Raw genomic sequence first — 26,183 nt, forward strand, 5'->3', positions numbered from 1 at the left:
AATATTTTGGAGATTAATCCTTCGCCCGTTGATTCATTTGCAAATATTTTCTCCCATTCTGAGGGTTGTCTTTGCGTCTTGTTTATGGTTTCCTTTACTGTGCAAAAGCTTTTAAGTTTCATTAGGTCCCATTTGTTTATTTTTGGTTTTTTTCCAATACTCTAGGAGGTGGATTAAAAATGATCTTGCGGTGATTTATGTCATAGGGTGTCTTCCTATGTTTTGCTCTAAGAGTTTTATAGTGTCCAGTCTTAAATTCAGGTCTCTAATCCATTTTGAGTTTATTTTTGCATATGGTGTTAGAGAGTATTCTAATTTCATTCTTTTACATGTAGCTGTCCAGTTTTCCCAACACCACTTATTGAAGAGACTGTCTTTTCTCCATTATATATCCTTGCTTCCTTTGTCATAGATTAGTAGACCATAGGTGCATGGGTTTATCTCTTGGCTTTCTATCCTGTTCCATTGATCTATATTTCTGTTTTTGTGACAATACCATATTGTCTTGATTACTGTAGCTTTGCAGTATAGTCTGAAGTCAGGGAATCTTATTCTTCCAGCTCTGTTTTTTTTTCCCTCAAGGCTGCTTTGGCTATTTGGGGTCTTTTGTGTCTCCATACAAATTTTAAGATTTTTTTTTTTCCTGTTCTGTAAAAAATGCCATTGGTAATTTGATAGGGATTGCATTAAATCTGTAGATTGCTTTGGGTAGTAGAGTCATTTTCACAATACTGATTCTTCCAATCCAAGAACATGGTATATCTCTCCATCTGTTTGTATCATCTTTACCTTCTTTCATCATTATCTTATAGTTTTCTGCATACAGGTCTTTTGTCTCTCTAGATAGGTTTATTCCTAGGTATTTTATTCTTTCTGTTGCAGTGGTGCATGGGAGTGTTTCTTTAATTTCTCTTTCTGATTTTTCATCATTAGTGTATAGGAATGCAAGAGATTTCTGCCCATTAATTTTGTATCCTGAAACTTTACCAACTTCATTGATTAGGTCTAGTAGTTTTCTGGTGGCATCTTTAGGATTCTCTATGTATAGTATCATGTCATCTGTGAACAGTGAAAGTTTTACTTCTTCTTTTCCAATCTGTATTCCTTTTATTTTTCTCCTCTGATTGCCATGGCTAAGACTTCCAAAAATATGTTGAATAATAGTGGGGAGAGTGGATATCCTTGTCTTGCTCCTGATCTTAGAGGAAAGGCTTTCAGTTTTTCACCGTTGAGAATGATGCTTGCTGTGGGTTTGTTGTGTATTGCCTTTATTATGTTGAGGTAGGTTGCCTCTATGCCCACTTGCTAGAGAGTTTCTATCATAAATGGGTGTTGAATTCTGTCAAAAGCTTTTTCTGCATCTATCGAGATAATCATATGGTTTTTATTCTTCAGTTTGTTAATATGGTGTATCACATTGATTGATTTCCATATATTGAAGAATCCTTGCATTGCTGGGATAAATCCCACTTGATCATGGTGCATGATCCTTTTAATGTGTTGTTGGATTCTGTTTGCTTGTATTTTGTTGAGGATTTTTGCATCTATATTCATGAGTGATATTGGTCTGTAATTTTCTTTTTTTGTAGAATCTTTGTCTAGTTTTGGTATCAGGGTGATGGTGGCCTCATAGAACGAGTTTGAGAGTGTTCCTTCCTTTGCAAATCTTTGAAGATTTTGAGAAGTATAGCTGTTAGCTCTTCTCTAAATGTTTGATAGAATTCACCTCTGAAGCCATCTGGTCCTGGACTTTTGTTTGTTGGAAGATTTTTAATCACAGTTTCAATTTCACCTCTTGTGATTGGTCTGTCTATATTTTTTATTTCTTCCTGGTTCAGTCTTGGAAGGTTGTACCTTTCTAAGAATTTGTCCATTTCTTCTACGTTGTCCATTTTTTTGACATAGAGTTGCTTGTGGTAGTCTCTTAGGATGCTTTGCATTTCTGCAGTGTCCGCTGTAAGTTCTCTTTTTACATTTCTAATTTTATTGATTTGAGTCTTCTCCCTCTTTTACTTTTTTTTTTTTTTTTGCAGTACGCAGGCCTCTCACTGTTGTGGCCTCTCCCGTTGCAGAGCAGAGGCTCCAGATGCGCAGGCTCAGCGGCCATGGCTCATGGGCCTAGCCACTTTGCGGCATGTGGGATCTTCCCAGACCAGGGCACGAACCCGTGTCCCCTGCTTCGGCAGGCGGACTTTCAACCACTGTGCCACCAGGGAAGCCCCTCTCCCTCTTTTTCTTGATGAGTCTGGCTAATGGTTGATCAATTTTGTTTATCTTCTCAAATAACCAGCTTTTAGTTTTATTGATATTTGCTATTGTTTTCTTTGTTTCTATTTCATTTATTTCTGCTCTGATCTTTATGATTTCTTTCCTTCTACTAACTTTTGGGTTTTTTTGTTCTTCTTTCTCTAGTTCCTTTAGGTGTAAGGTTAGATTGTTTATTTGAGATTTATCTTGTTTCTTGAGGTAGCCTTGTATTGCTATAAACTTCCCTCTTAGAACTGCTTTTGCTGCATCCCATAGGTTTTGCATCATCAGGTTTTCGTTAATTTGTCTCTAGGTATTTTTTGATTTCCTCTTTGATTTCTTCAGTGACCTCTTGGTTATTCAGTAACATATTGTTTAGCCTCCATGTGTTTGTGTTTTTACGTGTTTCTCCCTGTAATTGATGTCTAATCTCATAGCGTCATGGCGAGAAAAGATGCTTGATATGATTTCAATTTTCTTAAATTTATTGAGGCTTGATTTGTGACCCAAAGTGTGATCTATCTTGGAGAATGTTCCACGTGCCCTTGAGAAGAAAGTGTAATCTGCTGTTTTTGGATGGAATGTCCTATAAATATCAATTAAATCTATCTGGTCTATTGTGTCATTTAAAGTTTGCATTTCCTTATTTTCTGTTTGGATGATCTGTCCATTGCTATAAGTGAGATGTTAAAGTCCCCCCCTATTATTGTGTTACTGTCAATTTTCCCTTTTATAGCTGTTAGACTTGCCTTATGTATCGAGGTGCTCCTATGTTGGGTGCATATATATTTATAATTGTTATATCTTCTTCTTGGATTGATCCCTTGATCATTATGTAGTGTCCTTCCTTGTCTCTTGTAACATTCTTTATTTTAAAGTCTATTTTATCTGATATTAGTCTTGCTACTCCAGCTTTCTTTTGATTTCCATTTGCATGGAATATCTTTTCCATTCCCTCACTTTCAGTCTGTATGTGTCCCTAGGTCTGAAGTGGGTCTCTTGTAGACTGCATATGTATGGGTCTTGTTTTTGTATCCATTCAGCGAGCCTGTGTCTTTTCATTGGAGCTTTTAATCCATTCACGTTTAAGATTATTATCAATATGTATGTTCCTATTACCATTTTCTTAATTGTTATTGGTTTGTTTTTGTAGGTCCTTTTCTTGTCTTGTGTTTCCCACTTAGAGAATAACTTCCTTTAGCATTTGTTGTAGAGCTGGTTTGGTGGTGCTGAATTCTCTTAGCTTTTGCTTGTCTGTAAAGCTTTTGATTTCTCCTTCAAATCTGAATGAGATCCTTGCCAGGTACAGTAATCTTGGTTGCAGGTTCTTACCTTTCATCACTTTAAATATATCATGCCATTCCCTTCTGGCTTGTAGAGTTTCTGCTGAGAAATCTGCTGTTAACCTTATGGGAGTTCCCTTATATGTTGTCATTTTTCCCTTGTTGCTTTGAATAATTTTTCTTTGTCTTTAATTTTTGTCAGTTTGATTACTACGTGTCTCGGCATGTTTCTCCTTGGGTTTATCCTGTATGGGACTCTCTGTGCTTCCTGGACTTGGGTGGCTATTTCCTTTCCCATGTTAGGGAAGTTTTCAAGTATAATCTCTTCAAACATTTTCTCGGGTTCTTTCTCTCTTTCCTCTCCTTCTGGGACCCCTATAATGCGAATGTTGTTGTGTTTAATGTTGGTCTAGAGGTATCTTAGACTGTCTTCATTTGTTTTCATTCTTTTTTCTTTATTCTGTTCCACGGAAGTGAATTCCACCATTCTGCCTTCCAGGTCACTTATCCGTTCTTCTGCCTCAGTTATTCTGCTATTGATTCCTCCTAGTGTATTTTTCATTTCAGTTATTGGATTGTTCATCTATGTTTGTTTGTTCTTTAATTCTTCTAGGTGTTTATTCTTTAATTCTTCTAGGTCTTCATTAAACATTTCTTGCACATTCTCAATCTTTGCCTCCATTCTTATTCTGAGGTCCTGGATCATCTTCACTATCATTATTCTGAATTCTTTTTCTGGAAGGTTGCCTATCTCCACTTCATTCAGTTGTTTATCTGGGGTTTTATCTTGTTCCTTCATCTGGTACATAGCCCTTCACCTTTTCATCTTGTCTGTGAACATGGTTTTTGTTCCATAGGCTGAAGGATTGTAATTCTTCTTGCTTCTGCCGTCTGCCCTCTGGTGGATGAGGCTATCTCAGCTGCTTGTGCAAGTTTACTGATGGGAGGGAGAGATGGTGGGTAGAGCTGGGTGTTGCTCTGGTGGGCAGAGCTCAGTAAAGAGCTCACTTGTCTGCTGATGGGTGGGGCTGGGTTCCCTCCCTATTGGTTGTTTGGCCTGAGGAGACCCAACACTGGAGCCTACCCCGCTCTTTGGTGGGGCTAGTGGCAGACTCTGGGAGGGCTCACACCAAGGAGTAATTTCCAGAACTTCTGCTGACAGCATCCTTGTCCTCACAGTGAGCCAGAGCCACACCCTTCCTCTGCAGGACACCCTCCAACATTAGCAGGTAGGTATAGTACAGTCTCCTGTGGGGCCACTGCTCCTTCCCCTGAGTCCTGATGCGCACTCTACTTTGTGTGTGCCCTCCAAGAGTGGAGTCTCTGTTTCCCCCAGTCCTGTTGAAATCCTGCAATCAAATCCCGCTAGCCTTCAAAGTCTGATTCTCTGGGAATTCCTCCTCCCATTTCTGGACCCCCAGGTTGGGAAGCCTGACATGGGGCTCAGAACCTTCACTCCAGTGGGTGGACTTCTGTGGTATAAGTGTTCTACAGTTTGTGAGTCACCCACCCAGCAGTTATGGGATTTGATTTTATTGTGATTTTACCCTTCCTACCATCTCACTGTGGCTTCTCCTTTGTCTTTGGATGTGGGGTATCTGTTTTGGTGAGTTCCAGTGTCTTCCTGTCAATGATTGTTCAGCAGTTAGTTGTGATTCTGGTGCTCTTGCAAGAGGGAGTGAGTGCATGTCCTTCTACTCTGCCATCTTGAACCTGAACTCTGCACATCTTTTCATATGCTTATTTGACATCTGTATATCTTCTTTGGTGAAGAACACCTTTTTAAAGAATACTCACTGTTTACTAGACACTGCATTATATGCCAGGAACATTTGTTACTATTTCACAGAGGAAAATAGATACTGAATTTACTACATAGTTGTTGTTTAAAAAAAAAAAAGAGTCAATTTACTTTCTGAGAAAGATGGCAGCACACCCAATGACAAAAGCTATTTTATTCATGGAAAATTCACCACGGAACAACTGTTAAATGATAAGAAAAGGATACTACATACAATCCTGTCCTTTGCCTTCTTTTTTTAAAAAAATAAATAAATTTATTTATTTATTTTTAGCTGCGCATGGGCTTTCTCTAGTTGTGGCAAGTGGGGGCTACTCTGTTGCAGTGTGTGGGCTTCTCTTTGTGGTGGCTTCTCTTGTAGCAGAGCACAGGCTCTAGGCACACAAGCTTCAGTGGTTGCAGCACGTGGGCTCAGTAGTTGTGGCTCAGAGGCTCTAGAGCGCAGGCTCAGTAGTTGTGGCACACGGGCTTAGTTGCTCTGAAGCATGTGGTATCTTTCTGGACCAGGGCTTGAACCCATGTCCCATTCATTGGCAGTTGGATGCTTAACAACTGCACCACCAGGGAAGCCCCCTTTGCCTTCTAAAATGCCTTGTCACACTCAAAAAAAAGGGGCATGTGCTACATATTTGTTAGAAGTACGGTATTTTCAACATGCGTATATAATATGATACAGAAATTTCACTCTTGGAATACACCCAACAAAAATACATACATATGTTCATCAAAGGCGTGTAAACTAATGTTTATAACAGCATTAGTAATAGCATTATTAATCACCAAAAACAGGGAACACCCTAAGTTTCTTACCAGAAGATTCAATACATAATTTCTGATATATGTGTTCATACAGTGAAATACAAAAAAATGAAAGTGAGTGAACAAATTATTGCTAAAGCAACAGCCTGAATGGTTCTCACAAACATAATGTTAAAAGATAAAAGGCAGACATAAAAGAACATGAACTACATACTTTGATTTGTTCAAGAACAGAAATGGTCCCTAATGATGGAAGTCAGGATAGTGGTTATCCTTGGTATTGGCAGACCCATGAGGGACTGGGTATGTGACTGGGGTGAGGCATGGAAGGGACTTGGGAGGTGACAGTAATGTTCTTTTTCTTCACAGGGAGCTCTTTACAAGGTTATGCTCACTTTGTTAAAATATTTGAGTTGTACACTTGTGATTTGTGCATTTTTCTAAATATTTATATTTCAATAAAATGTCTACTTCAAAAAAACAGAGGTGCTATAGTAAAATTTCCATCTTTAGTCCTTATACCCTGTATAATGAAAAATCCACACATTAATTAAAAATAAACCTACCTCTGTAGCTTTTAATTGTTAATAAAATGCTGAAAAAGGAGTAAAGTCTTGAATCTAGCTTTTCTGTATACCCTTCTACTTGAAAAAAGTTTGATACTAAATATGGAAAATATATAAGCATAAACATGTATATTTGCATACTATGTAGTTTATATATATATATGTATGTTATATCTTAACTATCTTTATTTTTATCTCTATTTAATCATCCTTTTGAATCTTAATATACCTATGCACACTCTCTCCCTTTTTCCTCTGTCTCTCTCTCTCTCTCTCTCTCTCACACACACACACACAAACACGAATTTGGTTATCAGTTTGCAACCAAATCACAATGGATATTAAGGTTATATAAATATGTAATTTGCATCCTAGGGAGTATATTATAGAGAGGGATTCCTTAGGGATATAACTGTATATTTTCTTTGTCCTAGCCACGTTCTGAAAAGTGAATGACTCATCATATTGAAACTAACTGAATGATACTGGTTTATATGGTGAGTAAGCAAAATACATAAAATGTGGTTATATAATTCTACAGCACTGATTTCTTACACAGCATCTTCAGTTTGGGGACCACTAGACATAAGTCATTTCACATTTTGGTACCACTGAAATCTGAGGCTATTCTCCTTTTGTAAATGTTTTAAGGAGTAATTATTTAACACATTTTAATATTCATTTTATCTTAGCAACACATTGAAACCTTCATTTATAAATACCACACTCCTCCATTCAGCTATTTTTATATCCTTCTCTAGTTCCTATTATCACTAAGCTAAAAGAGAATGTATTCATGTGCTTCTGAAGCCAGGATAGCAGTCCTGGAGGTAAACATTTCATTTCCTAGAAAGGAAAAAGCAAAAGGCTGGAAGGAACCTGGGTAAAAAGGTGAGATCTAAGGCCAGTGGGTGATAGTTTAACTGAATGTCATTATGTTTTGCTAAGAATTAAGTTGAATGAAACTGGAATGGATGGGCCAATAACAGTAGTAGGAAAAATAGAAAGAATTTTTGTTGTGGTGGTTAATCTGACAGTAGTTGATCACCAGGTTTCCCCAAATCAAGTAATTATTCAAAAATCTTTCTTGTTATAAAGCAGAAACTAACACACCATTGTAAAGCAATCATCCTCCAATAAAGATGTTAAAAAAAAATCTTCTAAAAGTGAGGGCTTTATGTTACTTTTCCAAGTAAGGATACTGACCAACTGGGTCATTCTGTTTCCAGATCTGATCAGATTAGAATTTCTATGGCAAATATCATTGATGCACCAAAAAAGATTGATAATTATTAATGGAATGAAACATGGGCTATAATAAAAATACTAGGAGCAAACATCTCATAATTCTCATTTCACAGCAAAAGCCTTTCAAATGTTTTAATATCATTGAATTTTTATAATATTATTAATAAGATTTAAATCACGGTCATGATATTTCAAATATATTAAATATAAAAACTAAAGCTCAAAGACATATGTAATCAAGTCACACATATAATTGTCCACTTCTAAGAGCCACTTGTTAAAACCAGAAAGTAGAAAATATTTTCAAAAATTTCTCCTGTGTATCACTTAAATTGCAGGACTGGCTTTCTAAATTCACTAAGCATGCTAATCTGATGTGCAGGTTTTCTTTGTGCACCGAATCTACTGCCTTCAAGGCTTTTAGAAATGCATGGTTACCCACTAAACCAGCTTCAATAAACCAGTCCCCAGAGCTCTGCTTATCAGTGTGATATTCCAAATCTTCCTAAAACAGGCAAGCAAGAACTCATGCATGTGTGCACACAAACATGCACATACCTCTCGCTCCGTATCTATGTATTTTTAAAAGACGCACCAGTTTGGATGTTCAGGACACTTAGAACAGACTGTTAATCACATCTTAAGCAGGAACATCATCATTCTTATTAAACAATGATATTTTTGATGTTTAAATGAGGGATGATACCCCAGTCTTACTGTGTGTTGAACTTGTTGTAAGCATTTTCACAGGCAGTGTGTCATTTCATACTCTCAACAATTCTAGGAGGTTGCTATTATTTTACAGAAGAGGAAATTGTAGTATAGCAATGTTAAGTACCATCTAAATTTACACAGCTCATAAGTAAAGCCGTTTGGTACATGCAGGTTATTCAATAAATATTTGTGAAATAAATGAATAATGACACAAAAAAAGAAGAGGCGGGGAGGAAGGGAGGGAGGGTGGAAGGGAGAAGGAAAGGAGAGAAAGAAATAGATATATATATATATATATATATATATAGAGAGAGAGAGAGAGAGAGAGAGAGAGAGACTGGCAAGGGGGAGAGAGAGAGAGAGAGAGAAAGGGACGAGGAAAGAAGGAAGGGACGGACATGTACACTTGAACTGCAAATCTGCTACACAGTGTTAAAAGAATAGCTTCCTAAGCACTTAGTACCTACCTAAAGTTTTTCAGAGCAATTCAATGTTCTGTCAAATTCCATTAAAATGGCATTCTGTTTTGTTCTGCTTTAGTTTGGTTTTCTTTTATCTCAGTGGTGCAAGTACTCTGACACATTTTATATTCTACTCAGCTCCTCTAATTGCATGTTTTGCTTAAGCTAGATACTTAAAAAATATTGAAGAATATGTCAAGAAGACCAACCTGAGAAACTCATTTTGAGAAGAGCCCTGGGGTAGAGCTGAATAAAGTTGTAACATGGGGAATGAAAGAATCAAATATCCCTATAAGCACATCAGATCAAGCGCTTAATGAATGTTTCAGATTGGAATACTCTCAACCCAAATGTACTGAAAATAGAAAAATGCTAGGTTGCGTCTATATATAGAAGAGAGACTTTATATAAAAATCTGATTTAGGGGCTTCCCTGGTGGGAAGATCCCACATGCCGCGGAGCGGCTGGGCCTGTGAGCCATGGCCGCTGAGCCTGCGCATCCAGAGCCTATGCTCCACAACGGGAGAGGCCACAACAGTGAGAGGCCCACATACCGCAAAAAAAAAAAAAATCTGATTTATACAAGACCAAATATGTTATCTAGTTTAAAAAATTAGGCTTAAAAGACCAGAAAATACATTGCAAGAAATAATTTTGTTCAGGCAAGTGAATAGACTGGATGATACATGAGCTCTGATCTCCTTCGTCTCTAATTTCTGTTATTCTATGAGTCACTGTCACTTTTTCTCCAATAGCTCAAAAAAATGAATACAATAATCATTCTGTCACTTACTTCAGCAATGTAATTCACAGAGGAAAACTTACAGCTGTGTAAGGACTTAGAGGGAAATATACTTTCAATATTATTGAGGAAAGACTATGTTATGTTTATTCTCCTTCAGTTTTCTCTTTTAGCACTTTTACATTTTTTACAAAGGAAAAGACAAAGAAATTCGTTCAGATCTGTATTTTGAATGACTGAATTAATTGGAGGCAATTTAGTTAGGCTGATCTGTGAAATTACACTAAAGGGAGATAGATTGCTTGTAACCTAACATACTATTTGTATATTACCATAATAGTATCTCTTAGGCTAGAACAGTATTTTTCAAACTTTAGCATAGGCAGAATCACCTGGAAGGCTTGCATAAACACAGATTCTTGGGGCCCACCCTTAAAGTTTCTGATTGAGTAGGGCTAAGGTGGGTTCCCAGCATTTGCATTTCCAAAAGTTTTTCAAGTGATGCTAAGGCTGATGGCCCCATTAAAATTTTGTTAACCACTGAGCCAGAAGTTCCTTGAGAGAAGAAAATAGGTCTATATTCTTTGGGAAAAAGAAAGATTTCCTACTGAAAGAGATTTCTCAATGTTGACTGACTAACTAGATCCATTTCCTAGAATCCTGAGCAGAATAAAGACATTATCTTTATTTCAACACTGAACATTAGAGTATTGATAAACTTGTATCAAAATAAATAGCAAAGTAAACTTTGGATGGATAAATAAATTAGATATTAATATTAGTATGTAAAAAGTAAGAAGAACATTTCTACCACATTGGCAGGGAGATGATGCTTGGTAAGAGGGAGGAGGTGGTGGTTTGGAGTTAGCAACCATACAATAAATCCATAGAAAGAGATTCTATTTTTCACTGAATATTTATGAAGAAACTATACTACCTTATTAAAGAGAAACATACAGAGTTAGGGCAAAGGGTTTAAAGATAAATTTGATAGTTAGAAGAAAAATAAGTGGGACAGTTCCAAGAAGGAAAACTGTGATTGTGAGAAAATATTAAATTAGATGAAAATGGCTTGTTGGAATGCAGAACATGCTGGATTATTTAACAGGAGTTGGTCAATAGAATAGCAAATGCCTTGCCTGGTTATCTGACCATCAGCATGCCTAAGGGTCTCACTATGAATATAATTAAATAATTAGGCAGTGAACTGTTAAACCTGACCATGGCCACATGTTTTAGGATCAATTTCAGGCCCCACGTGCTTGTTTATTCAATAAGAAGAAAAGTAGAAGATAACATCCTTATAAATGTATTTAAGAATCAGAAGCAAAGGTACATCAATTATGAAACTTGTGACACAAAAGGTACAAAACGTCCTTGTATTAAAAATACGAAACTGGGACTTCCCTGGTGGCGCCATGGTTAAGAAGCCACCTGCCAATGCAGGGGACACAGGTTCGAGCCCTGGTCCGGGAGGATCCGACATGCCGCAGAGCAACTAAACCCATGCACCACAACTACTGAGCCTGTGTTCTAGAGCCCACGAGCCATAACTGCTGAAGCCTGCGTGCCTAGAGCCTGTGCTCTGCAACAAAGAGAAGCCACCACAATGAGAAGCCCATGCACCACAACTACGAGTAGCCCCCACTCACTGCAACTAGAGAAAGCCTGCGTGCAGCAACAAAAGACCCAATGCAGCCAAAAACAAACAAATAAATAAATTTATTTAAAAAAACATTCACAAGGACTGCTGGGCTCTAAATGATACTGGCCCTCAAAATGTCCAGGACTAAGTGTTTGAAAATAATTGAAAACAGCACAGACTTTAAAAATAAAAATAAAAAACAAAGGAACAAACAAAACAGAAATGGAGTCATAGATACAGAGAACAAACTGGTGGGTGGTTACCAGATGGGAGGGTGATGGGGAAAAAAAGAAATAGTTGAAGTGGATTAAGAGGTATAAACTTCCAGCTATAAGACAAATAAGATACAACGGTGTAATGTACACAGGTAATATAGTCAATAATATTGTAACAACTTTGTATGGTGACAGATGGTAGTGGTCTTATTGTGGTGATCATTTCATAATGTATAAAAATACCAAATCATTATGTTGTACACCTAAAATTAATATTATGTTGTATGTTAATTATAACTCAATAAAAATAACAATATCTATAAAACACATAGAAAATAAATAATTCATACATTTACTAAAAAAAATTACAAAAAGGGAAGCAGGACAACTGCCTAGACTAAAGAGAAACATCTCTTTTCAGCCAGAAAGTGTCCTATGTCTGAGAAAGGTTGGAAACTAGAAGAGCTTGAGGTCTATGTGAGCAAAGATTTAATAGGTCTTCTTTCCCAATATATTCCCAGGTCTGGGTTCAGTGATCACTACAAAATAGACTCCCCGTAAATATAGTATTTCATATGGGAATCTGATGAAATAAAATATTATAATGCTACATCCTCTATGAAACTTCCTTCTTGAAAATATTTAACCTGAATCTAATCAATTATTTACATCTAATTTTTGATTTACACAAAATGCAGGGTAAGGAACAAACTCAATGGCATCCGGAGGAAACAAACTGAGAAATCCAGAAGGTAGAACATTCTATAAGACAACTAGCTGAGTTTTGTCAAAAGTCAAAAGTCATTAAAAGAAAGTATTGTTTTAAATGAAAAGGAACTTCAGTGAAACAAAAATTAAATATAGCATGATATTCTTAACTGGATCTGATCTGATCCTTAATTTGATCTTATCAAGAGGTTTTACATGAAACTGAATATGGGGTAAATGTTAGATGGTATTAGGAAATTATTGGTAGGTGTGATAAAGATATTGGGTGGCATCTACCAAGGTCCCACCAAAGTGTGGGTCTATCCCTGGCCTCTCTATTCTCTTCCATCAATCTGTGTATTCCTGTACCAGTGCTACTTTTTTTAAAAACACTGTTTAAAGTATTATAGTTAGCAGAGTGACAAAAATCTAAACCCCCCCAAGTGGCAAGCGCACTGGAAGCTCTCATATAGTGCTGGTTGGGATATAGATTGATACAATTGCTTTAGAGAACAATTTGATGTTAGCATGTATGAGATTGTTCCTTTTTATAGCTGAGGAGTATTCTGTAGTGTAAATACAGCATGGTTTGTTAATGGATTTACTTTTGGATGTTTATCTGGTTTGTTTCCAGTTTTTATATATTATGAATAAAGCTACTCTGAGAAAATAAATAAAGGTATTTTGTGGTATTTAACATAAAGTACTTATTTATTAGTAACACCTTATTGAAGTACATAGAAATCAATGCATGATTTTTATAATTTACTATAAAACTACTTCAGCAAAAAAATTGATGAAGCAAACTTGCCAAATGTTAACAATTGTTAAATCCAGTGATGGGTGTATTGGTATTCATTATATAACTGACTTATTTGAATGTTTGAAATTTTTATAAAAAAATAAATTTATAGAAGAAAAAAGTACTGGTGAAGTGAGAAAAATATTTTTTCTAACCACAATCAATTTATAATTAACATGTATATCCAACTAGAAGTCTCAAAATTCCTGATGTATGGAACGATGAACACTTTCTAAAGATATCACCTTGATACATTAATTTCACTTTTTCATGTAATATGGTTCATTCTAAGATGGTATTTTTATTTATTTTGTGTAGTCATTACCCTCCCTGTCAATAAAGTCTTATAAGAAATAATAAAGGGGAGAAGGAAGTAAGGGAGAAAGAGATGGAGGGGAGGAAGGGAAGAAGGCAGGAAGAAAGGAGCGAGAAATAATACTTGACTGGATGTAGCTAAAATTTCCCATCAGTTAAAATCTCTCCATGGAGAAAGTGTTTTCGAATTGTCTACCTGAGAGACATAAGTAGGAAGTATTTATTCACTGGATCCTGTAGTCCCCTATTTTATTAAGGATTGGCTGAAAGTTAACTCTCTCATACTTGTAAGTTCATGCTTGAGTTAGAATAGCTGCCTAGGTCCCTGTGGGTGTTACACACCATGCAGATTTGGCAACATGGTGGCCCAGAAGATGTGGGGCAGAAGTCAAGACAGATCCCAGTTCACACTGACCTGAGCCTGGAGATCCCAGATCCCAGATCCCAGACTCACACTGACCTGAGCCTGGAGACTGAGATCACTGATGGAACAACAGAGAAGAATCCATAAAGAGAAGACAGGTACTGAGCCATCATTCCAGTTATGGCAAAGAACTGAAGAAAGTGGGACATACACTAGAAGAAACACATCAAGTAAACCATTAAAAAGTAGGACAAATAGTCTTTGGGGAAAGGTGAATAAATGGGACCATGTGAACTGAATGCAATCCTCCTAGAAAGAAGATAAAGAAAGCCCTCTATCATGGCATTCTGACTACTGCTTGTCCTTGTAGGGATATCTGTATGGTTCATCAGCCTCCTAATAAAGGACTTGCATTCTAATTCTCCTATTTCTATAGCACCGAGGCAGTGAGGTCTTCATGAAGAAAAGCAATCATATCTGACAGTTGCATGACCTGGTGCTCAGAGTCTATAGCAGCAGGGCTACTAGATTCACTGACACTGTATATTTCCTTTGTGCATTGTCATCAGAAGAGCATGTCATCTCAGTCCTTCTAACGGATCTCTTTTATCATTTTGTACTCTCTTTATTGGCACCCAAGAATTTAGATCCATTATCCCTCATCTCGTTTCATACTGTCATCTGACAGGCTCCTGCTAATCCTGTCATCTTGCTCACCCTTCATAGTTTGCGCTATTACAAAGCCTTTGCTCTTTGGAGCCACATGTCCAGGGCCAGAAATAAGACTCCTTTAAATATGTTTACACTATTTTGATTCCTGATGGGGACACCCTCTAGCTGCGATTCGGACAGGTTAACAACCCGAGGAGCATCAACTATTCTGGCATTCTTGGTCTAAAGTAATCCTCAAAAAAAAAAAGTGTCAAAGTGTTTCATTCCCCCATTTACATTCCTAGAAAAAGATTTCTGGCTAATAGGAGGCAAATTGACCCACCTTGTTTGCTTTTTTCCATCCCTCACTTTCAAATCTTTACTTCAAGGTTACAAAGTATTTCTATAATTTGGAAAAATAGAATAGAATGTATAAATATAAACTCCCAATTAGCTGCTGATGAAATCATGTCCCCTCCCACCTCATATGCATTTTATTCAGCAAATAAAGAGTCTGAATTTGTAAATTGAGTTCACTGAAGCTTAAACCAGATTTGAGCTTGAAAAGTTCATAGCATTTGGTTTTGCTTATAAATAGTGCCTGACACTTCCCAAATTCAATTAGCTTCAATTATTGCAAAGTCATATTATAAGCAAAACTTGAGTCTATAAGCCTATTTTAAAGTGGCCTCAGTATATTTTAGTGTGTGAGATTTTATTTTTGCTTTATGTTTTAAATTATTATTGCATTTCAGGGAATAGATTAGTTCATTTTTTCAAATCATGAATATAGCATTATTGGAAATTTGGGCGACTGGAGATTTTTGTTTGATCCTTTTCTGATTTTGCACTCTTTAATTTCATTTCAGTGCTGAAATCAGGGAACCATAATTCAGTTTTTCTTGCCTTATATAAGCTAGAAATGCCTTGATAAGTAGGCCTTACTTATTATCTGACAATTATTTCTGTGGACAGATTTTCTCATTTACTTTTTTCTCTTAAAGACTCACAACAGGTGTTTAGAATAAATATAGTAAGCAAACGTCATATAAACTAAAAGCCAGGATAAGAGCTATTCATTGTTTGTGAAATGCTACTTTTTAAATATCTTTTTCCGAAATCAATCTTGGTGTCTTGAGAGATCCTGATTACAAGAAAAATAAAAAGGAGAATAAAAAGAGGAACAAAAATCTTCTATCTTTTTTATTATAATAAGACAGGTGTACAGTAGAACATTTAGAAAAGATAGGCAGGAAAATAAAATAGATAAAAATTTTACAATCTCAACACCCAAAGATAACTTCTATTAACAATTTTATGGATACCCTTACTGACTCTTTTCTCTCTATGCATATGAGGTTTAAAAATATGAAAATTACTTAAAATGTGCCCAGCAGTGATAGTAGTTGTCATTGTTGTTATGGCTATATTTAATCAACTCCATATTGGATTAGTCATTCAAACATTCATTCAACACAGATCTTTTCAGTATCTACTATGCTTCAGCTACTATTCTTGGAGATGAGGAAAAAGCAGTAGGAAAGGCAGGAGATGCTATCCTTCTGGAGTTTACATTCCAGTGGAAGGAGACATACCAGGGTGTGTGTGTGTGTGCACGCGTGTAGATGACAGATAGTCAGATAAGTGCTACATGCTATGAAGTGATAAGTGCTATGAAGAATATAAAGCAGTGCAGGAGAACAGAGAGGCCATAATAGTTGGTGGGGAGGGGGTGCAATTTAAAATAAGTCAGTCAGGGAAGCCTCGCTATCAAAGATGTTTGAAAAGACTTAAAGAAGTTAAGGGTGACAATCACACAGAAATTTTGGGGAAGAGCCTTTCAGGAAGCAAGTGATGCCACACATGTTTAGGAAGAAAGCCAGTGTGGCAGGAACAGCATAGGTAAGGAAGAAAAGACTAGGAGATGGGGTGGGGTATGATAAAGTAGGGTTTTACAGGCCACTAGAGCACTTGGAATTTGACAACTGAATGAGATGGTTTGCCATGCCAGAGTTTTGAGCAGAGGGGTGGCATGCTCTGGTTTACAATGGTCCAATGATCATCTTGGATGTTGTGTTGAGAATAGCTTGTGTATGTGGGGCATGGGGAGAAAGCTTGAGGGAGAAACAAGGAAATTAGTAAGGAAGCTGTTAAAATAATCCAGGTGAGAGAAAATGATGGCTTGAACCAGGGTGATAGCAGTACAGATAGTAGAAATGCATTCAGACGTATATAAGCGAAAGTATAATCCAGAATGACTCCAAGGCTTTGGGAGGAAGAAGGTACCACTGATGTTAAGTTTAAGGGGTCTATTATACAAGCAAATGTAGATACTGAGTGGGAAGTTGGATGGGTGAGTTTGGAGTTCAGTGGAGCCTTCTGAGTAGAGATGTACAATTGACAAGAATTAAATGATAATCAACTGGGTGAATATAGTAGAGAAAAGAAGAAGAGAAAAAAGGATTAAGGGCTGAGCACTAGCAAACTCCACAATCTGGAGGTTGTACATATAAGGAAAAATCTGCAAAGGAGACTAAAAAAATCAGTCAGCAAGTTAAGAGCAAACCCATGGTTGTTCAGTGACCTAGATGCCAAGAGAATACCGTACTTCATACAGAAAGTACTAATGAATCGTTTCCAGTGTTACAAGAAGGTCAAGTAAAATGAGACCTGAGGTTAGACAACTGGATTTAGCAACCTTGCAGTCATTGGTAGGGCAACCATATGTTGTCTGAGGCAGTTCCGCTTTACGCCCGATGCCTTAGTGTAATAATCATTCCTGCTCCCATTCACTCTCAAAGATGCCCAGGCTTAGATCTATGTTATATGGTCAACCAAGCTATTGATGACCTTATAAAAGTTGTTTTATGAATGATGGGGCAAAAATCTATTTAGAATGGTATCAAATGATATCAGAAGGTGGGAATTAGAGAAATGAAGCAGACTTCCTTTAGAAGGGTTTTGCTGTCAAGTAGAACAAAGAGATAGGCTGGTAACTTGAGGGGATTGTGACATCAATAGAGGGTTATTCCACAGGATAGTAGAGGATTATTTTTATTTTTTATAGCATTTTTTGCTAAGCTGATAGGAATGATCTGGTAGAGATGAGAAAAAATAGGATGCAGAAGAGAAAGAAATGCTGGAGTACAAAGTGAGAAGGGCTGTATCTGGTGCACAAGTGGGGTGGTTGGCCTCAGATAGGAGCACAGAAAATTAATCCATACTAACAGGAAGAAAAGCAAAATATATAGATGCAGGTAGGCAGAGTTGATGTGATGGACACAAGTGGAAGATCTCTTCTGATTCTGCTTTTTTCAGTTTTCTCCTCATGAGCTGTGGGGTGAGAGTGAGGAAGGCACTGGGAATGCCTGAGAAGACAGAATATAAGTATGAATCCATCATCTAGGACAGCAGAGAGACACTGTCTAGGGAAATTGAGAAAGGTTTCTACACTTTAATAAAACCCATTTAAGATTAGTAACCATGAATTTAAAATGAAACAGTGTCAGCATTGTTTTGTAGGTTTTGCTTTTCCAGATTGTTGCAGTTGGATTTAACAAGAATTGGATACTTGCTAGACAAATATAATTAAAGGGAAATGGGTAAGAAATTAAAGTTTATACAAGAAAGTGATTATAATGAAGAGTTACGGATTTTAAGCCCTGTAAGCAAAGAACTCAATGGGTAAGCTGCAATTGTACTTTGTGTGGTCAAGAAATTGATGAAATGGGGAAAAAAAGTGAGCTTGAAAAATTAGAGGTATCAGGCAGAAGAGTAAGGTGACCAAAATTAAGAGTATCAAAAAGTTGCATCACAGGTTATATACTGTCTAGATTATGACCATAGGAAAGGAGTAGCATTGGAGAGAGACAGGAGATAAAATCTTAAAGGTTTGAGGGGATGTGACCTGGGGATTGGTAGATGATTGAGGGTTCTTGGATTGTATGGTCTGGTGACATGATATTCAAAACTGAAGGTTTCTTGGAAAAAGGGAGGCAGGATAGTCTGGAAATGGTATTGAGGAACAAGGAGGATATGTGTTTTATGTCAGGTCCAAGAGCATGATAGATGTGTGAAGAAAAAAGAGCCACCACTTGAGAGGACATCAGGAGAAGAGTTAACTTAGGAAAAGGCGTTTTTTTTATTAGAGCAAGAAGAGAGAACACTGAGATTATAGAAGTGTTGACTAATGACTGATGTTTGCTTTTAAAGAGTACAGTAGAAGAATGGAAAGAATTTGAGAAAGGAAGATGAAGATCAGAATAAAAGGATATTCAGAGCCTTAAACAGAGTAGAATCCAAAATATAATGAAGTACCTAGAAGTCTTGAGCATCTTGCAACCACTAACATAAGCAGTATCCGATGGACATGATTAGTGAGTCCTGTTGGTCTCAAGGGAGGGAGTACACTTGTTAAGAATTAGAGGTAGTAGGTGACTGGATAATTGCTTTTGGTTAGTTCTATGTCATGAATATTTTTAAGTCATCAAATATACTATGACATCACTGTATTGGATGAACTCTATTCTACTGTGTAGACACAGAATAATTCATTAGTTAATTCAGTGAGCATTTATTAAGTGTCTAACAGGTGCTAGTCATGATATATGTTAGGGATACAGCAAAGTCAGTTAGATACAGTCTTTGTCTTTGTCTTCATTGAACTCAAAATGCAACAAAGAAAAATATGGAATGAGAAGGGGAATGATCATTCATAAGTTACTATGGATGCTCAGGAGAATGGGCATGGGAATGAAGGTGGTGAGAAATGAATGAAGCAAAGTTTATGAGGCAAAGAGATAAGAATGTTGGATGGAATGGAATAAAATAAACAGCACTTCAAGGAAAACAAAAAAACAAAGTTTAAGAGGACAGTGGATAGTGAACAGTAGCATAAAACAGAATCAATGAACATATGCAGAACATACAGCCTTGTAAATCTGGGTAAGAGGTGTTTGTCTTTTGTTTGTTTTCTTTTCACTTCACAACTATTAGACACAGGTAGTTCTTCCTTTTTCTCTATTATACATAGCATGGTTGTTGTTTATAACAATTGTCTATCTCTTAGATAAATCTTTGTGTCAGATATATCATTTTCTCTTGGATACCCTCCCTAGAATTGGAATTGGTAAGGCGATCAACAGGAATATTTTAATCTAATTTTTAAATCCTGCCAAATTATACTTCATCAGTAAAGCCTCCTCCCCCTCAATTTTCCCCAAACTTTATCACTTTTTTATTCTATATGAATAAAATAGAATTCTATTCTATTTTATTAGGATTTTTGTCTTTGATTAATTGATTTTAAATATCTTTTATTAGCACAATTGGTTCTTTACTTTTCACTAAGATTTTCCCAGTTTATCTTTTTCTTGACTTTTGATGTTTTTGCTATACAAAAATATATTCATTTCATTTCTATTATAATTAAATTTTTATTAGTCTTTTCATTTATAATTACATATTTTATGTTATACTTAGAAAGGCTTTTCCCATTTTAACATTTATGGTTTTTTCTAGTATAACTATTATTTCTTTGCTTTTATTTTTCTACTGTTTATTTTTTTATTTATAATTTTTATACAACTAGAATAGACAAATGGAGTCTGAGGAAGAATAAACAAAGATGTCCCTAGGAATTAAACCTATGGATTAAGAGGCTAAATAGGCCATTTCTCAACAGAAAACATGTGGAAGGTGTCGAGTCCATGTTGGAAGGGGCTTTGTTTGAGAGTCTAGGAAGTTACTTATGTATTTGCCTGGACTTTCAATTTACACCTTCTAAAAAAGGATAAATGAATCTAACTGCCTTTTAAGATTGTTGTGACAGTGTTTGTAAAGTGCATAACAAATGTTAACTATTGTTTTCATCACTATTTCAGCAGGACTGAATACATGTCCCTGGGATGAGTAGAAAAACTATTAAAAAGGAAATGAGCATACAGAGTTATTTTAGCATTTTAAACATTCAATTTTTGGAATTCGTTCTATTAAAAAAATCTTGACAAAAATGTATGACTTTGTTAGATAAAAGCTTGATTGACTAAGGAATCAGGGTGCTCTCAAATACGTTCGGAAAGAAGCTCAGCTAAGATATCAGTTACATAAACTCACGGAACAAGTCGCTTCTAGGATTATCCAAGCAGATTCCTGGTACAAGTCAGTGTAAATTATAAAGGAAATAATTTCTCCCCTGTCCTCCATTAATAGTAGGCTGGGGGGCTTCCCTGGTGGCACAGTGGTTGAGAATCCGCCTGCCGATGCAGGGGACACGGGTTCGTGCCCGCGTCTGGGAAGATCCCATGTGCTGTGTAGTGGCTGGGCCCGTGAGCCATGGCTGCTGAGCCTGCGCATCCGGAGCCTGTGCTCCGCGACGGCAGAGGCCACAGCAGTGAGAGGCCCGCGTACCGCAAAAAAAACACAACAAAAACGTAGGCTGGGGTTGTGCCCCAGAAAATGGCTGTGATACCTCATAGCAGAGTGTAATCTAATATATTTAAGGTAAGTGGTTTGAAAGGAGATCAAATTAAAATTAATAAAGCCTTTCACAAAAGACATCAAGTTGGTAATTGTAGTTACTAGTTCATATCCAGATTTTTTATGTGGACTTTTGCAGCTCTATTCTATCAACATATTTGAAAGTACAATAGCCCTCATTTCCATACTGTAGCCTTCGTTTCCATATTGTTCCATGTTTACTCAGACTCAAGAAGTGAATACTTTTAGGCAACACATGGACAAGATGCACTCAAATAATAATGGAATGTCAGCATCTCATCACCATGATCAATATAAATTGGAACCTATGGAAAGAAAAAAATGATGTGTTTGATTAAACACTGACATTAATATTTTAGTATCAGAAATTTCAAAATGTCCTTTCTCTCCTTGAGTTCATTAAGCCCTCAGAGAAGCTTTACAGACTCAATATCCTATTCCATGTTGGTTTTTCATCTATGAATCTCAAAGAGTAAAAATGAGATTTAATGACTTTTGAGGTCATGGTACTTTTCACACCTATAGTATTCTACAAAAGATCTACTTCACTGACTTCACTTTGACATGTCATTTGACTCTGAACTTACAAAATTTAAATGCCACAGAGTTCTTCTTTTTTCATTGAAGTATGGTACAAATATAAAAATTTCACAGATCATAAAGATAAAGCACAGATCATAAAGATAAATGTATTATCACAAGTTGAGCACACCTGTGAAAGCCCACCCAATTCAAGAAATAGAACTTACCAGAACCTTGGAACATCACTTTCTCTAAACATTAAAGTAAAAGAATCCTTTTTTCCTTTCTTCCTTCCTGCCTCTCTTTCTTCCTTCTGTTATTTTTATTTTTTAACTTATTTTTAAAATAAATTTTTAAAGGTTACTTTACATTTACAGTTACTACAAAATATTGGCTAAATTCACCACGTTGTACAATACATCCTTGTAGCATATCTTACACCAAATAGTTTGTACCTCCCACACCCCAACCCCTATATTGTCCCTCATTGCTCCCCACTGATAACCACTAGTTTGTTCTCTATACCTGAGTCTGCTTCTTTTTTGTTATATTAAGTATTTTGTTCTATTTTTTTAGGTTCCACATGTAAGTGATATCATACAGTATTTGTCTTTCTCTGTCTGACATATTTCACTTAGCATATTGCCCTCCAAGTCAAATGGCAACATTTCCTTCTTTTTTATGGCTGAGTAGTATTCCATTGTATATAAATATACCACATCTCCTTTATCCATTCATCTGTTGATGGACGTTTAGGTTGTTTCCATATCTTGACAACTGTAAATAATGCTGCTATGAACACTGGGGTGCATGTATCTTTTCAAATTCATATTTTCTTTTTTTCAGATATATACCTAGGACTGGAATTCCTGGATCACATGATAGTTCTATTGTTACTTTTTTTTAGAAACCTACTACTGTTTTCTATAGTGGCTGCACCAATTTACATTCCCACCAACAGTGCAGCAGGGTTCCCTTTTCCCCATATCCTCTTCAATATTTGCTATTTGTGGTCTTTTTGGTGACAGCCGTTCTGATGGGTGTGAGGTGATATCTCATGTGGTTTTGATTTGCATTTCCCTGATGATTAGTGATGTTGAGCATCTTTTCATGCACCTGCATTTCCTCTTTGGAAAAATGTCTATTAATTTCTTCTGCTCTGTTTTTAATTAGGTTGTTTGTTTATTTGATGCTGATTTGTAAGAGCTATTTATATGAATCAGTAATTTAAAAACTCCCAACAAACAAAAGAAAACTATAAGAAACTGAGGAAAGATATTGAAGACGACACAAACAGATGGAAAGATATGCTGTGTTCTTAGATTTGAACAATCAATTTGTTAAAATGACCTCACTATACAAGGCAATCAACAGATTCAAAGCAATCCCTATCAAAACACCAAGGACATTTTCACAGAACTAGAACAAATAATTTCAAAATTTGTATGGAAACACAAAAGACCCTACAAAACAATCTTGAGAAAAAAGAACAGAGCTGGAAGAATCACACTCCCTGCCTTCAGACTATACTACTAAGTTACAATAATCAAAACAGTATAATACTGGCACAAAAACAGACACATAGATCAATGGAACCAGATAGAGAGCCCAGAAATAAACCCATATACTTATGGTCAATTAATCTATGACAAAGGAGTCAAGAATAGACAATGGAGAAAAGATAGTCTCTTCAATAAGTAGTGCTGGGAAAACTGGACAGCTACATGTAAAAGAATGAAATTAGAACATTGTCTAACATCATATACAAAAATAAACTCAAAATGATTTAAAGACCTAACTGTAAGACTGGATACTATAAAACTACTGGAGGAAAACATAGGCAGAACACTCTCTGACATAAACTGCAGTAATATTTTTTTGGATCCATCTCCTAAAGGAAATAAAAACAAAAATAAACAAATAGGACCTAATTAAACTTAAAAGCTTTTGCACAGCAAAGGAAACCAACAACAAAACAAAAAGACAACCTACTGAATGGAGGAAAATATTTGTGAATGATATGACTGATAAGGGATAAATATTTCTTCTATTAAAATTAGTTTAATCTAAATTAAACTATAATTTTCATATCCATTGAATCTGGACACATACTCTTAAACCTCAGGGAAAAAATCTTGCAATCTTTGAGTTGGGAGAACTAATTATGTTTTCTATAAAAATCCTAAACCCTGGCTTAAAATATTGTTCAATTGAATGGATTTTTTAGGATGTATAAAATTCTACACCATTGGGATTCATTCAAATAAACTTATCTCTACATTATTAGGCAGTGTTTCCTTGAGCTTATAATTGTCTGTAACTTCCAGTAAATAATCCTAATATAATATTTCACAACAGCACAAAATTATTTAATTTGTACTTCAACAGCAGATTTTTAAACAGTTTTTTCTTTTTTTCTTTTAGTTTGAATCTCAAAATCCTAGTTCTTAGGTGAGGATCAATTCCTGAGTTCTTTGACAGATCTTGGGTGGAGTTTTTTTCATCCCATCTGACTGCTGATCTGCCTCATTTATCTTCTCGAATATTTTACTTCATAAATACTTATTCTTAATCTTAAATATAAAAATACTTCATATTACACATTAATTTTTAAGTCCCCAATTAGTGAGCTACAATTTTAGTTAAAGCTCATCTGTTTGCAATATAGGCAGTCACAGAGGTAAATGTTTGTGCATTTGATTAAAAACTGTATTTGACTTATGCAAATAACTTTTTAAATTATTTTTTTTAATGTTAAGAAATTTCTAATTGAAAAGTTTCAGATGCAGCTAAAGCTCCACTCATCATTTCTCCCTTTCTACCAATTGGTACCCATACCCCTAAAGTCATTCTCTAAATTGTCCCGATTTATATTTATATTTTTTTCAGTATTTATAGTCATCAGTAAGATACTGATTATATCATACTATATGTATCCTTTTACAACTTGATTTTTTATTTAGCATACATTTGGCAATTATTTTTATGTAATAAATTCATTTTTATATCTACATTTCATCAAGTAAATAAACCACAGTTCCTCTACTCCCCTATTATTAGGAAATGAAGTTTTTTCCATTTCTTTGCTAATATAACAGTGCTTGAATGACCATCTTTATAACTATTTCCTTATACATATGAAAGTTTATGTGTGGTAGAATTCAAAAGTGCTGTCTCTACTAAGAATTCCAAATTATTTTCCAGAGTAGTTACATTAATTTTACTTAAAATAACAATATGCAACAATTTTCCATTCTTAAAACCTTATCAATAGTTGACATTTTTAAACATCTTGCTATCAAACAGATGACTGAGAAATGTATAGTTCCACAACACTGAACAAGAGTAGTCATACAATGTGTTGTAGGTCCAAAAAAAAAAAGAAAATTTCTACATGCCTTAAACTGTCAAATCCAAGATTGTGATTTGAATTTTTTTCAAAGCTGGTGTTATTAGGCCAATCACCAACACACAGAGGTTTTTCTTTTTGTATTTATAACACAGCATACTAGCTTAGTGCTCTGGAAATGCTAATGAGTATGAATAGATATTCTCCTTTAGAACTATGAATATTTATGAGTACAAATTTATTTGCAGCATTATAGATTAGTGGGGAAAATGGTCTATCTTTTAAGCAAGGCTACTACTCTCTTATTTTATAAAGAAAATCACAAATATAAGAAAAACATCCCACCATACTTTGGCCCCAACCTAAATATTTATTTGAGTCTTCTTCCATCTTTTATCCCCTCCTTTAGGTACTGTGACAAAGATATGCAACCTCTTATCTAATTCTTTCATCTACATGCTGCATCCCAATTATTTCCTTCTTTTTTCTCAAGAACATCATATCATCAATCACATGGCCACTCTCTATTCTTTTCCCTTCTCTTCTTTCATGGGTCTTTCCATTGGCATTTCATCTAGGATCAAAACTTTATTACTACCCCATGTTTCCCACCATTGCCCTATCACTCTTTACTGCTGTGTTCCTTAAAAGAGTAGACTGCCCCTTTAATACTCATCCACTGCTGCTCACCTACTTACTGATAGGTGATGTCTGCCAGCAGGTTCCAGTGTAAAGGGTCTCTCAAGGCCTTCTCCTTATTCAATTCCATTTGACACATTTCAACCCTTATCTCATTAAGCTTTATGTAGCATCTGACCTATTGATTTATCACTCTATTAAATAAATTATCATCTATTGTTTTATTTCTGATAACAAATTAAACAGTTTTTTCAGAACGTTTCATACAGAAAGCTGTGCTTTTTTAATCATAAGTATTTATTTATTTATATGGTCTGGCTTCTTTCACTCACCATAATTCTTTATTTTTTTAAACATCTTTATTGGAGTACAATTGCATTACACTGTTGTGTTAGTTTCTGCTGTATAACAGTGAATCAGCTATACGTATACATATATCCCCATATCCCATCCCTCTTGCGTCTCCCTCCCACCCTCCCTATCCTACCCCTATAGGTGGTCACAAAGCACTGAGCTGCTCTACCTGTGCTATGCGACTGCTTCCCACTAACTATCTATTTTATATTTGGTATTGTATATATGTCCATGCCATTCTCTCACTTCGACCCAGCTTAACCTTCCCCCTCCCCATGTTCTCAAGTCCATTCTCTATGT

Source organism: Phocoena phocoena, chromosome 3, assembly GCF_963924675.1.
Source record: "Phocoena phocoena chromosome 3, mPhoPho1.1, whole genome shotgun sequence".
In the NCBI taxonomy this organism is placed as follows: Eukaryota; Metazoa; Chordata; class Mammalia; order Artiodactyla; family Phocoenidae; genus Phocoena; species Phocoena phocoena.